Here is a 17,484-nt window from a genome sequence, read left to right as displayed (position 1 = left end):
AGAAACTGAGGAACCCATATATGAATATAATAATTATTATACCGGAGTGATGATGGATGGAACATATTAGGATACTTTCTATTGAAGGCAACATTACAGATAAGGGCTTTTCACCAGTGTATAACTATAGTCTGGTGTTTTAAAATAATGTGGGGTGGCAGTAATATTAGGACATTTGTTTTCTCACTTTTGACTTTATTTATCTCGTATTCTGTTTACTGAAGCCTAATGCAGGCACACTTTTTTAAAATTTGTATGTATTTTTATATTTTTTCCATTTATTTATTTTATTGCATTTTAGGTTTTGTGGTACATGTGAAGAACATGCAAGATTGTTGCATAGGTACACACGTGGCAGTGTGATTTGCTTCCTTCCTCCCCATCACCTACATCTGGCATCTCTCCCCTTGCTATCTCTCCCCCGCTCCCCACCCCCCACCGTCCCTCCCCTATTTCCCACCAACTGACCCCAGTGTGTAGTGCTCCCCTCCCTGTGTCCATGTGTTCTCATTGTTCAACACCCGCCTATGAGTGAGAACGTGTGGTGTTTGATCTTCTGCTCTTCTGTCAGTTTGCTGAGAATGATGGTTTCCAGTTTCATCCATGTCGCTAAAAAGGACACAAACTCATCGTTTTTGATGGCTGCATAATATTCCATGGTGCATATGTGCCACATTTTCCCTGTCCAGTCTATCATCAATGGGCATTTGGGTTGGTTCCAGGTCTTTGCTATTGTAAACAGTGCTGCCATGAACATTTGTGTGCACGTGTCCTTATAGTAGAACGATTTATAATCCTTTGGATATATACCCAGTAATGGGATTGCTGGGTCAAATGGAATTTCTATTTCTAGGTCCTTGAGGAATCGCCACACTGTCTTCCACAATGGTTGAACTAATTTACACTCCCACCAACAGTGTAAAAGTGTTCCTATTTCTCCACATCCTCTCCAGCATCTGTTGTCTCTAGATTTTTTAATGATGGCCATTCTAACTGGCGTGAGATGGTATCTCAATGTACTTTTGATTTGCATTTCTCTGATGACCAGTGATGATGAGCATTTTTTCATATGTTTGTTGGCCTCATGTATGTCTTCTTTTGTAAAGTGTCTGTTCATATCCTTTGCCCACTTTTGAATGGGCTTGTTTGGTTTTTTTCTTGTAAATCTGTTTTAGTTCTTTGTAGATTCTGGATATCAGCCCTTTGTCAGATGGGTAAACTGCAAAAATTTTTTCCCATTCTGTTGGTTGCCGATTCACTCTAATGACTGTTTCTTTTGCCGTGCAGAAGCTGTGGAGTGTGATTAGGTCCCATTTGTCTATTTTGGCTTTTGTTGTCAATGCTTTCGGTGTTTTGGTCATGAAGTCCTTGCCTACGCCTATGTCCTGAATGGTTTTGCCTAGATTTTCTTCTAGGGTTTTTATGGTGTTAGGTCTTATGTTTAAGTCTTTAATCCACCTGGGGTTAATTTTAGTGTAAGGTGTCAGGTGGGGGTCCAGTTTCTGCTTTCTGCAAATGGCTAGCCAGTTTTCCCAACACCATTTATTAAACAGGGAATCCTTTCCCCATTGCTTGTTTTTGTCAGGTTTGTCAAAGATCAGATGGTTGTAGATATATTGTGTTGCCTCTGAGACCTCTGCTCTGTTCCATTGGTCTATATCTCTGTTTTGGTACCAGTACCATGCTGTTTTGATTACTGTAGACTTGTAGTATAGTTTGAAGTCCAGTAGTGTGATGCCTCCAGCTTTGTTCTTTTTGCTTAGAATTGACTTGGCTATGCGGGCTCTCTTTTGGTTCCATATGAAGTTTAAGTTGTTTTTTTCCAGTTCTGTGAAGAAGGTCCTTGGTAGCTTGATGGGGATAGTGTTGAATGTGTAAATTACTCTGGGCAGTATGGCCATTTTCATGATATTGATTCTTCCTAACCATGAACATGGAATGTTTCTCCATCTGTTTGTGTCCTCTCTTGTTTCGTTGAGCAGCGGCTTGTAGTTCTCCTTGAAGAGTTCCTTTATGTTCCTTGTTAGTTGTATTCCTAGTTATTTTATTCTCTTTGTGGCAATTGTGAATGGAAGTTTGTTCTTGATTTGGCTCTCTTTAAGTCTGTTATTGGTGTATAGGAATGCATGTGATTTTTGCGCATTGATTTTGTATCCTGAGACTTTGCTGAAGTTGCTTATCAGTTTCAGGAGATTTGGGGCTGAGACGAGGGGGTCTCCTAGATATACAATCATGTCGTCTGCAAATAGAGACAATTTGACGTCCTCCTTTCCTATTTGAATGCCCTTTATTTCTTTTTCTTGCCTGATTGCTCTGGCTAGAACTTCCAATACTATATTGAATAGGAGTGGTGAGAGAGGGCATCCTTGTCTAGTGCCAGATTTCAAGGGGAATGCTTCCTGTTTTTGCTAATTCAGTATGATATTGGCTGTTGGTTTGTCATAAATAGCCTTTATTATTTTGAGATACATTCCGTCAATACCTAGCTTATTGAGGGTTTTAAGCATAAAGAGCTGTTCAATTTTGTCAAAGGCCTTCTCTGTGTTAATTGAGATAATCATGTGGTTTTTGTCCTTGGTTCTTTTTATGTGGTGAATTATGTTTATAGACTTGCATATGTTGAACCAGCCTTGCATCCCCGGGATGAAGCCTACTTGATCATGGTGGATAAGCTTTTTGATGTGCTGTTGCAATCGGCTTGCCAGTATTTCATTGAAGATTTTTGCATCTATGTTCATCATGGATATTGGCCTGAAGTTTTCTTTTCTTGTTAGGTCTCTGCCGAGTTTCGGAATCAGGATGATGTTGGTCTCATAAAATGATTTGGGAAGGATTCCCTCTTTTTGTATTGTTTGGAATAGTTTCAGGAGGAATGGTACCAGCTCCTCTTTGTATGTCTGGTAGAATTCGGCTGTGAACCCGTCTGGACCTGGGCTTTTTTTGGGTGGTAAGCTCTTAATTGCTGCCTCAACTTCAGACCTTGTTATGGGTCTGTTCAGGGTTTTGGCTTCTTCCTGGTTTAGGCTTGGCAGGAGGCAAGTGTCCAGGAATTTATCCATTTCTTCCAGGTTTATTAGTTTATGTGCATAGAGTTGTTTGTAATAATCTCTGATGATGGTTTGAATTTCTGTGGAATCTGTGGTGATATCCCCTTTGTCGTTTTTTATTGCATCAATTTGGTTATTCTCTGTTTTCTTTTTTATTAATCTGGCTAGTGGTCTGTCTATTTTGTTGATCTTTTCAAAAAACCAGCTCCTGGATTTATTGATTTTTTGAAGGGTTTTTTGTGTCTCTATCTCTTTCAGTTCTGCTCTGATCTTAGCTATTTCTTGTTTTCTGCTAGGTTTTGAGTTTTTTTTGATCTTGCTCCTCTAGCTCTTTCAATTTTGATGATAGGGTGTCAATTTTTGATCTCTCCTTGCTTCTCATGTGGGCACTTATTGCTATATATTATCCTCTAGAGACTGCTTTAAATGTGTCCCAGAGATTCTGGTATGTTGTGTCTTCATTCTCGTTGGTTTCGAAGAACATCTTTATTTCTGCCTTCATTTCATTGTTTATCCAGTCAACATTCAAGAGCAAGTTGTTCAGTTTCCATGAAGCTGTGTGGTTCTGGGTTAGTTTTTGAATTCTGAGTTCTAACTTGATTGCACTGTGGTCCTAGAGACCGTTTGTTATGATTTCCGTTCTTTTGCATTTGCTGAGGAGTGATTTCTCCCAATTATGTGGCCAATTTTGGAGTAGGTGTGATGTGGTGCTGAGAAGAATGTATATTCTGTGGATTTGGGGTGGAGAGTTCTGTAAATGTCTATTTGGTTTACTTGGTCCAGGTCTGAGTTCAAGTCCTGGATATCCTTGTTAATTTTCTGTCTGGTTGATCTGTCTAATGTTGACAATGGGGTGTTAAAGTCTCCCAATATAATTGTGTGGGAGTCTAAGTCCCTTTGTAAGTCATTAAGAACTTGCCTTATGTATCTGGGTGCTCCTGTATTGGGTGCGTATATATTTAGGATCGTTAGCTCTTCTTGTTGCATTGATCCTTTTACCATTTTGTAATGTCCTTCTTTGTCTCTTTTGATCTTTGTTGCTTTAAAGTCTAATTTATCAGAGATGAGAATTGCAACTCCTGCTTTTTTTAAACTCTCCTTTTGCTTGGTAAATCTTCCTCCATCCCTTTATTTTGAGCCTTTGTGTATCTTTGCATGTGAGATGGGTTTCCTGGATACAGCACACCTATGGGTTTTGGCTTTTTATCCAGTTTGCCAGTCTGTGTCTTTTGATTGGGGCGTTTAGTCCATTTATATTTAGTGTGAATATTGTTGTGTGTGAATTTGATACTGCCATTTTGGTGCTAGCTGACTGTTTTGCCCATTAGTTGATGCAGATTCTTCATTGTGTTGATTCTCTTTAACATTTGGCATGTTTTTGGAGTGGCTGGTACGGGTTTTTCCTTTATATGTGTAGAGTCTCTTTCAGGAGCTCTTTTAAAGCAGGCCTGGTGGTGACGAAATCTCTGAGTACTTGCATGTTCACAAAGGATTTTATTTTCCTTCACTTATGAAGCTTAGTTTTGCTGGATATGTCATTCTGGTTTGAAAGTTCTTTTCTTTAAGGATGTTGAATATTGGCCCCCACTCTCTTCTGGCTTGTAGGGTTTCTGCTGAGAGATCTGCTGTGAATCTGAATGGGCTTCCCTTTGTGGGTAACCCAGCCTTTCTCTCTGGCTGCCCTTAGTATTTTCTCCTTCATTTCAACCCTAGTGAATCTGACGATTATGTGCCTTGGAGTTGCTCTTCTTGAGGAATATCTTTGTGGTGTTCTCTGTATTTCCTGGACTTGAATGTTGGCCTGCCTTGCTAGGTTGGGGAAGTTTTCCTGGATAATATCCTGAAGAGTATTTTCCAGCTTGGATTCATTCTCTTCGTCACATTCAGGTACGCCTATCAAACGTAGATTAGGTCTTTTCACATAGTCCCACATTTCTTGGAGATTTTGTTCATTCCTTTTTACCCTTTTTTCTCTAGTCTTGCCTTCCCATTTTATTTCATTGAGTTGATCTTCGACCTCTGATATCCTTTCTTCTGCTTGGTCAATTCGGCTGTTTAAACTTGTGCATGCTTCACAAAGTTGTCGTGTTGTGTTTTTCAGCTCCATCAATTCACTTATATTCCTTTCTATTTTGTCCATTCTCATTAGCATTTCGTCAAATCTTTTTTCAAGGTTCTTAGTTTCTTTGCATTGGGTTAGAACATGTTCTTTAAGTTCACAGAAGTTTCTTACTACCCACCTCCTGAAGTCTGATTCTGTCATTTCATCACACTCGTTCTCCATCCAACCTTGTTCCCTTGCTGGTAAGCAGTTGTGATTCCTTGTTGGAGGAGAGGTGTTCTGGTTTCAGGTGTTTTCATCCTTTTTGTGCTGGTTTCTTCCCATCTTTATGGATTTATCCACCTGTGGTCTTTGTAGTTGCTGGCTTTCAGATTGGGTCTCTGAATGGACGTTCTGTTTGTTGATGATGAGGTTATTTCTGTTTCTTAATTTTCCTTCTAACAGTGTGACCCCTCTACTGTAGGTCTGCTGAGGTCCACTCCAGTCCCTGCTGGCCTGGGGATCACCTGCAGCAGCTGCAGAACAGTAAGGGTTGCTACCAGTTTTCTTTTTCTGCTATCTTTGTTTCAGAAGGATACCCGCCAAGTGTCAGTCTGATCTCTCCTTTATCAGGTGACTCTTTGGATATACAGGGATCAGGGAGCTGCTTGAGGAGACAGTCTGTTCTTTATAGAAGCTCAAATGCTGAGCTGTGAGCTCCATTGTTCATTCAGAGCTGCTGGGCAGGTTCGTTTAGGTCTGCTGCTGCAGAACTCATATACCGCTTTTTGTTCCCAGGTGCTCTCTCCCAGGGATTTAGTGCTTCATTTATGAGTTTCTGTTGTGCTACCGCCTTCTTTTTTTTTCCTTCAGAGCTGCCTTGCCCAGCAAGGAGGCAGCCTAGTCACTGTCTGCCTGTGGAGGTTTTGCTGAGCTGGTGTGGGCTCCGCCCAGCTGCCAAGTGAACTTCCCTGCAGTCCTGTTTATATGGGTGTAGTTAGAACTGCCTCAGCAATGGTGGCCCACCTCTGTTATGACAGACTCTCTCTGTAGTGGCGGGTTGCCTTGGCAACGGTGGGCTGCCTCAGCAATGGCCGTTGCCTTGGCAATGGCGGTCTGCCTCAGCATTGGCTTACTACCTCCGTAGTGTTGGAATGCCTCGGTAATGGCGGATGCCCCTTCCCCACAGAGCTGGACTCTCCCGGATTCAGCTGCGCTTGCTGTGAAACTCTCAATCCCGAGAGTTTCTGATTGCTGTTCTTTTGTGGGGGTGGGACCAGCCAAGCCTGATCACCTGGCTCCCTGCCTCAGAGCCTTTTCTTTTTTTTTTTTTTTAAGTTGGTGTTCCAGTCACCTGTTGAAGAGGCACTGGGATCTGTGTGTTTTCCTGTGTGGTGACTCACTGTGCTGGCTTAATCAGTGGCACTGTGATTCGTGGCGCTTTTTTTGCCCTGGAATCTACTGTCCTGGTTCCCGGTTCAGTCCCCTTTTTAAACAGATGAACAGGCAACTTCCCATGGCTCCGATCACCAGCCAAAAGGGCACCCAGACCAGTGTATTTGGTAAGGAGAACCCCTGCACTGGTGCACTGACAGAGCAGCCGTGCAGGGCAAAGCAGCTGCGTCAGCCGCCATAGCCCCACTGGCGACTGTGGAGCTCCTCCGCCTGGGAATTTCCTAGTCTGTGGGCAATAAAAATGCGGCGTCCACTCACCCTCTGCGCTTTCACTGGGAGCTGCAATCCTGAGATGTTCCTAAATGGCCATCTTGGATCAATCTATATTTTTATTTTTTATTTTAGGTACCTATGCAACAACCTTGCATGATCTGCACATGTAACCCAGAACTTTAGGCTCGTGGCAAGGTGGTTTGCTGCCTTCTCCCCCCCATCACCTATGTCTGGCATTTCTCCCCATGTTATCCCTCCCCAATCGCCCCACCCCACGCTGTTTCTCCCCTAACCCCCCCCAACAGTCTCCAGTGTGTGATGCTCCCCTCTCTGTGTCCATGAGTTCTCTTTGTTCAACACCAGCCTATGAGTGAGAATATGTGGTGTTTGATTTTCTGTTCTTGTGTCAGTTTGCTGAGAATGATGGTTTCCAGATTCATTCATGTCCCTACAAAGTACATGAACTCATCGTTTATGGCTGCATAGTATTCCATGGTGTATATGTGCCACATTTTTTTTGTCCCGCCCATCATTGATGGGCATTTGGGTTGGTTCCAAGTCTTTGCTATTGTAAACAGTGTCACAGTGAACATATGTGTGCATGTGTCTTTATAATAGAATGATTTATAATCCTTTGGATATATACCCAGTAATGGGATTGCTGGGTCAAATGGAATTTCTATTTCTAGGTTCTTGAGGAATCGCCACACTGTCTTCCACAATGGTTGAACTAAATTACACTCCCACCAACAGTGTAAAAGTGTTCCTATTTCTCCACATCCTCTCCAGCATCTGTTGCCTCCAGACTTTTTAATGATCGCCATTCTAACTGGCATGAGATGGTATCTCAAAGTAGTTTTGGTTTGCATTTCTCTAATGACCAGTGATGGTGAGCATTTTTTCATATGTTTGTTGGCCTCATATATGTTTTCTTTTGAAAAGTGTCTGTCATATCCTTTGCCCACTTTTGAATGGGTTTTTTTTTTCTTGTATATCTGTTTTAGTTCTTTGTACATTCTGGATGTTAGCCTGTTGTCAGATGGGTAGATTGCAAAAATTTTTTACCATTCTCTTGGTTACCGGTTCACTCTAATGATTGTTTCTTTGGCTGTACAGAAGTGCTGGAGTTTAATTATAACCCATGTGTCTATTTGGGCTTTTGTTGACAATGCTTTTGGTGTTTTAGTCATGAAGTCCTTGCCTATGCGTATGTCCTGAATGGTTTTGCCTAGGTTTTCTTCTATGATTTTTATGGTGTTAGGTCTTATGTTTAAGTCTTTAATCTATCTGGAGTTAATTTTAGTGTAAGGTGTCAGGAAGGGGTCCAGTTTCTGCTTTCTGCACATGGCTAGCCAGTTTTCCCAACACCATTTATTAAACAGGGAATCCTTTGCCCATTGCTTGTTTTTGTCAGGTTTGTCAGAGATCAGATGGTTGTAGATGTGTGGCATTGCTTCTGACCTCTGTTCTGCTTCATTGGTTTATGTCTCTGTTTTGGTACCAGTACCATGCTGTTTTGATTACTGTAGCCTTGCAGTATAGTTTGAAGTCAGGTGCCATGATGCCTCCAGTTTTGTTCTTTTTGCTTAGGATTTTCTTGGCTGTGTGGGCTCTCTTTTAGTTCCATATGAAGTTTAAGGTGTTTTTTTCCAGTTCTGTGAAGAAGGTCATTGGTGGCTTGATGGGAATAGCATTGAATCTATAAATTACTTTAGGCAATATGGCAATTTTCATGATGTTGATTCTTCCTAAGCATGAGCATGGAAAGTTTTTCCATTTCTTCCTGTCCTCTTTTATTTCCTTGAGCAGTGGTTTATAGTTCTCCCTGAAGAGGTCCTTTACATCCTTTGTTAGTTGTATTCCTAGGTATTTTATTCTCTTTGTAGTAATTGTGAATGGGAGTTTCTTCTTGGTTTGGTTCTCTGTTAGTCTGTTATTGGTGTATGGGAATGCTTGTGATTTCTGCACATTGATTTTGTATCCTGAGACTTTACTGAAGTTACTTATCAGTTTCAGGAGATTTTGGGCTGAGACGATGGCATCTTCTAAATATACAATCATGTTGTCTGCAAATAGAGACAATTTGACTTCCTCCTTTCCTATTTGAATAAGCTTTATTTCTTTTCTTGCCTGATTGCTCTGGCTAGAACTTCCAATACTATATTGAATAGGAGTGGTGAGAGAGGGCATCCTTGCCTAGTGCCAGATTTCAAAGGGAATGCTTCCAGTTTTTGCCCATTCAGTGTGATATTGGCTGTGGGTTTGTCATAAATAGCTTTTATTATTTTGAGATACATTCCATCAATGCCTGGTTTATTGAGAGTTTTTAGCATAAAGGGCTGTTGAATTTTGTTGAAGGCCTTCTCTGCAGCTATTGAGATAATCATGTGGTTTTTTTCTTTGGTTCTGTTTATGTGGTGGATTACATTTATAGACTTGCATATGTTGAACCAGCCTTGCATGCCAGCATGAAGCCTACTTGACTGTGATGGATAAGCTTTTTGGTGTGCTGTTTTAATCCGTTTGCCAGTATTTTACTGAAGATTTTTGCATCTATGTTCATCGTGGATGTTTTCTTTTTTTATTGAGTCTCTGCCAGGTTTTGGTATCAGATTGATGTTGGTCTCAGAAAATGATTTGGGAAGGCTTCCCTCTTTTTGGATTGTTTGGAATAATTTCAGAAGGAGTGGTACCAGCTCCTTTTTGTATGTATGGTAGGATTCAGCTGTGAACCCATCTGGACATGGACTTTTTTTGGGTGGTAGGCTATTAATTGCTGCCTCAACTTCAGCCCTTGTTATTTGTCTATTCAGGGTTTCAACTTCTTCCTGGTTTAGTCTTGGGAGGGTGCAAGTGTCCAGGAATTTGTCCATTTCTTCCAGGCTTATTGGTTTATGTGCATAGTATTGTTTTTAGTGATCTCTGATGGTTGTTTGTATTTCTGTGGAATTGGTGGTTATATCCCCTTTATTGTTTTTTATTGCATCTATTTGATTATTCTCTCTTTTCTTTTTTATTAATGTGTCTATTTTGTTGATCTTTTCAAAAAACCAGCTCCTGGATTTATTGACTTTTTGAAGATTTTTTTTGTGTGTCTCTATTTCCTTCAGTTCTGCTCTGATCTTAGTTATTTCTTGTCTTCTGCTAGCTTTCGAGTTTTTTTGATCTTGCTCCTCTAACTCTTTCAATTTTGATGGTAGGGTGTGTATTTTAGATCTTTCTTTGCTTCTCATGTGGACATTTATTGCTACAAATTTCCCTCTAGACACTGCTTTAAATGTGTCCCAGAGATTCTGGTATGTTGTGTCTTCATTCTCATTGGTTTTGAAGAACATCTTTATTTCTGCCTTCATTTCATTGTTTATCCAGTTGACCATCAGGAGTAAGTTGTTCAGTTTCCATGAAGTTGTGTGGTTCTGAATTAGTTTCTTAATCTTGAGTTCTAATTTGATTGCACTATGGTCTAAAAGACTGTTTGTTAGGATTTCCATTTTTTTTTTTTGTATTTGCTGAGGAGTGATTTACTTCCAATTATGTTGTCAATTTTAGAGTTGGTGCAATGTGGTGCTGAAAAGAATGCATATTCTTTGGCTTTTGGGGGGAGATTTTTGTAGATCTCTATTAGGTCCACTTGGTCTAGATGTGATTTCAAGTCCTGGATATCCTTGTTAATTTTCTGTCTTGTTGATCTGTCTAATATTGACAGTGGAGTGTTAAAGTCTCCCATTATTATTGTGCGGAAGTCTAATTCTCTTTGAAAATCATTAAGAACTTGCTTTATGTACCTGGGTGCTCCTGTATTGGGTGTGTATATATTTAGGATCGTTAGCTCTTCTTGTTGCATTGATCCCTTTACCATTATGTAATGACCTTCTTTGTCTCTTTTGATCTTTGTTGGTTTAAAGTACACTGTATGAAAGACTAGGATTGCAACTCCTGCTTTCTTTTTTTTTTTGCTCTCCATTTGCTTGGTAAATCTTCCATCCCTTTATTTTGAGCCTATGTGCATCCTTGCACATGAAATGGGTTTCCTGAACACAGCACACTGATGGGTCTTGACTTTTTATCCAATTTGCCAGGTTGTGTCTTTTGATTGGGGCATTTAGCCCATTTACATTTAAGGTTAACACTGTTATGTGTGAATGTGATCCTGCCATTTTGATGCTAGCTGGTTGTTTTGCCCATGAGTTGATGCAGTTTCTTCATTGTGTCAATGCTCTTTACCATTTGGTATGTTTTTTGGAGTGGCTGGTACTGGTTGTTCCTTTCCATGTTTAGTGGTTCTTTCAGGAGCTCTTGTAAGGCAGGCCTGGTGGTGACAAAATCTCTCAGTGTTTGCTCGTCCATAAAGCATTTTATTTATCCTTCACTTATGAAGCTTAGTTTGGTTGGATTTGAAATTCTAGGTTTGAAAGTTCTTTTCTTTAAGGATGTTGAATATTGGTCCCCACTCTCTTCTGGCTTGTAGGGCTTCTGCTGAGAGATCCACTGTGAGTCTGATGGACTTCCCTTTGTGGGTAACCCGACCTTTCTCTCTGGCTGCCCTTAGCATTTTTTCCTTCATTTCTACCCTGGCGAATCTATCGATTATGTGCCTTGGGCTTGCTCTTCTTGAGGAATATCTTTGTGGTGTTCTCTGTATTTCCTGGACTTGAATGTTGGCCTGCCTTGCTAGGTTGGGGAAGTTCTCCTGGATAATATCCTGAAGAGTGTTTTCCAACTTGAATTTGTTGTCCCCATCACATTCAGGTATACCTATCAAATGTAGATTAGGTCTTTTCACATAATCCCATATTTCTTGGAGGCTTTTTCATTTCTTTTCTTTCTTTTTTTCTCTAATCTTGCTTTCTCATTTTATTTCATTGAGTTTATCTTCAATCTCTGATATCCTTTCTTCTGCTTGGTCAATTCAGCTATTGAAACTTGTGTATGCTTTGCGAAGTTCTCATGTTGTGTTTTTCAGCTCCGTCAAGTTGTTTATGTTCTTCTCTAAACTGGTTATTCTAGTTAGCATTTCGTCTAACCTTTTTTTCTAGGTTCTTCGTTTCTTTGCATTGGGTTAGAACATGTTCCTTTAGCTCAGAGAAGTTTGTTATTATCCACCTTCTGAAGCCTGCTTCTGTCAATTCCTCAGACTCATTCTCCATCTAGGTTTGTTTCCTTGCTGGTGAGGAGTTGTGATCCCTTGGGGGAGGAGAGGTGTTCTGGTTTTGGGTGTTTTCATCCTTTCTTCCCATCTTCATGGATTTATCTACCTGTGGTCTTTGTAGTTGGTGACTTTCAGATGGGGTCTCTGAGTGGACATCCTTTTTGTTGATGTTGAAGCTATTTCTTTCTGTTTTTTAGTTTTCCTCCTAACAGTCAGGTCCCTTGGCTGCAGGACTGCTAGAGATCCACTCCAGACCCTGCTTGCCTGGAAATCACCTGCGGAGCTGAAGAACAGCAAGGGTTGCTGCCAGTTTCTTCTGTTATCTTTGTCCCAGAAGGGTACCCTCCAGTTGTCAGTCAGAGCTCTCCTTTATGAGGTGCCTCTTTGGATATATTGGGGTCAGGGAGCTGCTTGAGGAGACGGTCTGTCCCTTATCAGAGCTCAGGTGCTGTGCTTGGAGCTCCATTGTTCTGTTCAGAGCTGCTGGGCAGGTATCTTTAAGTCTGCTGCAGCAGAACTCATAACTGCCTCTTTTCCCAGGTGCTCTGTCCTGGGAAGGTGGGCTTTATTTATAAGTTCCTGATGTGCTGCTGCCTTTTTTCAGAGATGCTGTGCCCTGCAAGGAGGCAGCCTAGTTACAGTCTGCCAGCAGAGGTGTTGCTGAGTTGCCGCAGGCCCTTCCCGGCTGCTGTGTAAATTTCCTTGTGGTTTTATTTACAGAAGTACAATTAGAACTGCCTCCGTAGTGGTGGGCTACCTTGGTAATGGCAGACGCCCTTCCCCCAACAGAGCTCGACCATCCAGGTCCAGCTGCACTTGCTGCAAAACTCTGAAGTCAGAGCTTTTCAGGTTGCTGGTCTTTGTGGGGTGGGACCCACTGAGCCAGATCACCTAGCTCCCCGCTTTTGGCCCCCTCTTTTTCAGTTGAATGGGTGGCTCTGTCTTCCAGGTGTTCCAGGTGCTAGCTGAAACAGCTACCCAGAGTTGTGTGATTTTTTTTGTGTGTGTGTGGAAATCAGTGGCATTGGCTGAAACAGCAATGCTGGAAATGCATGGCACTTTTCAGCCCAGGAATTTCCTGGTCTGCGGGCAGTAAAAACTGCGGGAGAGGCACAGTATCTGAACCGGAGTACTGGAGTGGATGGAAAAGCCCCTGATGGCCTCTACTGAGTAGGGAGTGGGGTCCTCTGGGGATTGCACTTCCTGGGTGAGGCAAGGCCTCACCCTGCCTTGGCTCGTCCTTCCTGGGCTACACCCACCGTGCCACCAGAATCACCTGGTACCTAATTTGGAAATGCAGTGATAACTCACCTTCTGTACAGCTCTCACTGGGAACTGCACTCCAGAGCTCTTCCTATTTGGCCATCTTTCTCCACCCACCCCCCCCACCAAAACTTGTATTCCTAAGATAAATTCTAGTTGGTCATGATGTCTACTCCTTTTTATAGATTGCTTAATTTCCTCTGTGGGTATTTTTGTGAGGATTTTTTGAATCTGTAGTTATAAGACATAATGATATGTGTTTTTTTCTTTCCTCGTGATGTCTTTTTCTGGTTTGGTATCAGGATAATACCTGATACTGACATCACAGAATGAGTTGGGAGGTGTTCTTCGTCTTGTAAATTTTTGAATTTGTGAAGAAATAGTGAAAAAATTTGTGAAGAAATGGTATAATTATACTTTTTAAATTTTTTTATTATACATTAATTTCTGGGGTACATGTGCAGATCTTGCAGGATTGTTGCATAGGTATACACATGCCATGGTGGTTTGCTGCCTCTATCCTCTGTCTCCTACATTAGGTATTTCTCCCAATGCTATCCCTCACCAGTCTCCCCACCCCTTCCTATCCCTCCCCTAGCCCTCCACCCCCCACCCCCCAACAGACCCCATTTTATGATGTTCCCCTCCCTGTGTCCATGTGTTCTCATTGTTCAACATTCTCCTATGAGTGAGAACATGTGGTGCTTGGTTTTCTGTTCTTGTGTCAGTTGCCGAGAATGATGGTTTCCAGATTCATCCATGTCCCTGCAAAGGATATGAATTCATACTTTTTTATGGCTTCATAGTATTCCATGGTGTATATGTGCCACGTTTTCTTTATCCAGTCTATCACTGATGGGCATTTGGGTTGGTTCCAGGTCTTTGCTATTGTGAACAGTGCTGCAATGAATATACATGTGCATGTGTCTTTATAATAGAATGATTTATAATCCTTTGGGTATATACTCAGTAATAGGATTGCTGGGTCAAATGATATTTCTATTTCTAGATCCTTGAGGAATCGCCACACTGTCTTCCACAATGGTTGAACTAATTTACTTAAATGTTTTGTAGAATCACTAGTGAAGCCATCTGGGCCTAGGTTGTCTTTGTAGATAACTTTTAAAATTACAAATTGAATCTATGTGTTATAGGTCTATAATGTACTATGGAAGTAGAAATCCTGTCAGTAGTTTTAGATCAAACTTTGATCACATTGCCAACTCCTCTCTTCTTCCTGTTGGTTGCATTGATTTTGTAGAGGTTTATGTTTTTCTTTTTGTTGTTATTTATTGTGTTAGAATAAGAAATTGCTAAATAGGAACATAGGTAGCAGTTGCCATTGTCTTTCAAGTTACTATATTTATCTGTAACTCCTTTCTTCCACTAAATGCAATGTGTTATGCTTGTAAAGATAAGAGAACTGCTGGTGTCTCTTTATATTTCCAAATAGTCATTTATAATCTTTCACAGCTTAGAAATGCATCATTTGTGTGTGTATATATATATATGTGTGTGTGTGTGTGTATATATATATATATATATATACACACACATATACATATATAACTTTAAGTTCTGGGGTATGTATGCAGAATGTGCAGATTTGTTACATAGGTATACACGTGCCATGGTAGTTTGCTGCATCGATTCCCCTGTCATCTACATTAGGTATTTCAACTAATGTTATCCCTTCTCAATCCCCCCATCCCCTGCTATCCCTCTTCTAGGTCCCCCATCCCCCGACAGGCCCTGGTGTGTGATGTTCCCTCCCTGTGTCCATGTGTTCTCATTGTTCACCACCCACTTATGAGTGAGAACATGTGGTGTTTGGTTTTCTGTTCTTATGTCATTTAAATAGTGTTTTCAAATTATCTTTCCTCATAATGAACAATAATAAAAAAACAATGAGTTTGCTCAACTGTTTATTAGCTATTTAAGTTTTCAGAACTTCATTGTTAGGATTTAGAAAATCCTAACACCCCTATTAGAAAATATTAGAAAATATTTAGAAAATAGCAACACCCATAAGCATCTGTTCCAATTTAGAGCAAATTTTATTTTGTTCAGCTCACGTCAGAGTCAAAAATGATAATGGTTGCACCTCTAAATGAGGCACTGGTGTGGGTCTGGAGACTCAGAGGAAAACTTTTCTGCTTTATCTCTGGGCCAGCACCAACTGGAAGAGGGACCAAAGAAGGAGACAGAGCACAGTTGAATGCAATCTCCATGGTAGTATTTCTTGGTGGCCCAGTCTGCCTCTTTCAATTTTTTTCTGAACATTTTAGCAGATACAAAGTTGGAGACATGGGCCTTTTAGCATAATATTTCTAACCTGTGATATGACCACAACCTTAAGTGATGGGTAAGACAGAATGGGGAGGAGGTAATGCAGGAAATGGCTGTGGCTGAGGCAGGATGCATTTGTTTTTTAAATGAACGAGTGAATTTACAATAAATCATCTTGTAGCTCATTTCTTGAAGATATAAGAGATTATGGGAAACAAAACAGGAAACCATGTTAAATTGAAAACAAAATGAGGAAATGAAGTAATAGCAGAATTTGTGCAAACCTAATTATAAATTCTAGAGAGAAGGCAAGTTACTGAATGCTATCTGGTGGCTATGGCAACCTCTTAGTTCCTTCCCCAGTTTCTATTCTCCTAAGCATCTTTTGCTTCCACCATTAGTATTATGGAATGGCTGAGAATTCAGGAGTGAATAAGCAAATCCTAGATTTTAGAGGGGTGGGGCTAAAAAGACTGTGTAGCAAGTGTGGAAGGAATCTGGGGGGTGTCGAGAATAACAGAAACCTGTGGAAGAAAAATGCCTGCTTCCTTACTTCTTGCTTCCTTGGCTGTTCTGTACCAAGTGATAAATAAAGCTGGTATCTGTGATTGTCTATACATTACTCATATGACTATAGGGACTCAACAACACTGGGAGAAGAGGGCTTGTACTAATATGGCTCCCTCACAGCAGACTCCTCAAGACAAGTCCTAGGATTGGTCTATTTCTTGTGGTCTCCCTTTGAGGATCATTGTTCTCTATACCACCTTGTAGGTATGTTCTGAACAACATCTGAGAAGTACTGTGGGTAGGGAGGGCATGATTTGAGAGAGTCTGGGAATTTCTGCTCATTGGGTAAGGCCTAAATATACTGGGGCTTAGTAAGGTCATTTTCCCCCTTAAAGCCATAGATATTACTAGCGGCAGAATCAGACTACACATACTTTTCCACTGACACTGCATTTCAGATATTAATGGGAGACATCCAGTGCCAATATGCTAACTAATCTACTACTGAAGCTCAAGGAACAAAACAGGTGTCTTTGGGCTAACAGAAGGATACTCCTTACTCTTAAATGGCTCAGATAAAGTTAGTAATCCTGTGCTGACAGTGTCCCCCAGGGAGAAGTCCCCTGTATATTTAAATGCATTAAAGCTTGTTTGTTTTATTTTAAGGGATAACAGCCTCCTCTTTTCTCTAATGACAAAACAACTGTTTTGATATAAATTGGGAATTCTGTAAGAGTATGAATTTGGCTCTTGCTGGGGAGACTGGGGCATGCTTTTAGGCAGAGGTGGCCTTATAACCTGCTCAGCAATTCCAGTCTTAACTGTCTGTCTGCTCCTCATAGGATTCAAAGGCCTTATTTGCACACCTTAATTTCCTATGTCTCTCTTTAAAGGTAACACTTATTTTGTTTTGGTGCATATAATTTTATGACAAAAGTTAAATACTTCTGCAAAAGGATCTATTTTGAAAAGGGTAAAGTAAAGGGGAGTAGGTTGAAGGTAGCTGCAGAGTCAGAGAGACCTAGTGAATGAAAAGTCCCTGAGGAAAAGTCACAGGTAATGTCTAAAATGATCTTCAAAGAAAGCCACCGCTGCTTCTGTCATCAGTGAAACTTTCATTTCCATCTGGGCCAGATGTGTGAGTGAGGAATGAGGAAGGATGTACATGTACACTTCATTTTATTGTACCTCACTTCATTACACTTTGTAGATGACACACTTTTTACAAATTAAAGATTTGTGGCAACCCTGCATCAAACAAGTCTGTTGATGCCATTTTCCCAACAGCAGGTGTTCACTTCTTGTGTCTGTGTCACTTTTTGACAATTCTCACAGTATTTCAAACATTTTAATTATTATTATCTGTCATAATGATCTGGGATCAGTGGTCTATGATGTCACTATTATAATTGGTTTGTGATGCCACAAACTGCAGCTTACAAGATGGTGAACTTAATTGATTGATGTGTATTCTGACTGCTTCACCATGCATCAGTTTCTCCCCTCTCACCCTTGCC

General features: G+C 40.8%; 1 protein-coding gene across 1 annotated transcript in view; it reads left to right on the top strand.

The window, feature by feature from the left end:
- Positions 1–17,484, top strand: part of LOC116527869 (GTPase IMAP family member 7-like) — a 122,479-nt gene that overhangs the window by 83,233 nt on the left and 21,762 nt on the right. The window lies entirely within an intron of this gene.

This window comes from Sapajus apella, unplaced genomic scaffold (genome assembly GCF_009761245.1).
Source record: "Sapajus apella isolate SASKATOON/1434 unplaced genomic scaffold, GSC_monkey_1.0 scaffold56, whole genome shotgun sequence".
In the NCBI taxonomy this organism is placed as follows: Eukaryota; Metazoa; Chordata; class Mammalia; order Primates; family Cebidae; genus Sapajus; species Sapajus apella.
This window is presented reverse-complemented; position numbering and strand designations above follow the sequence as displayed.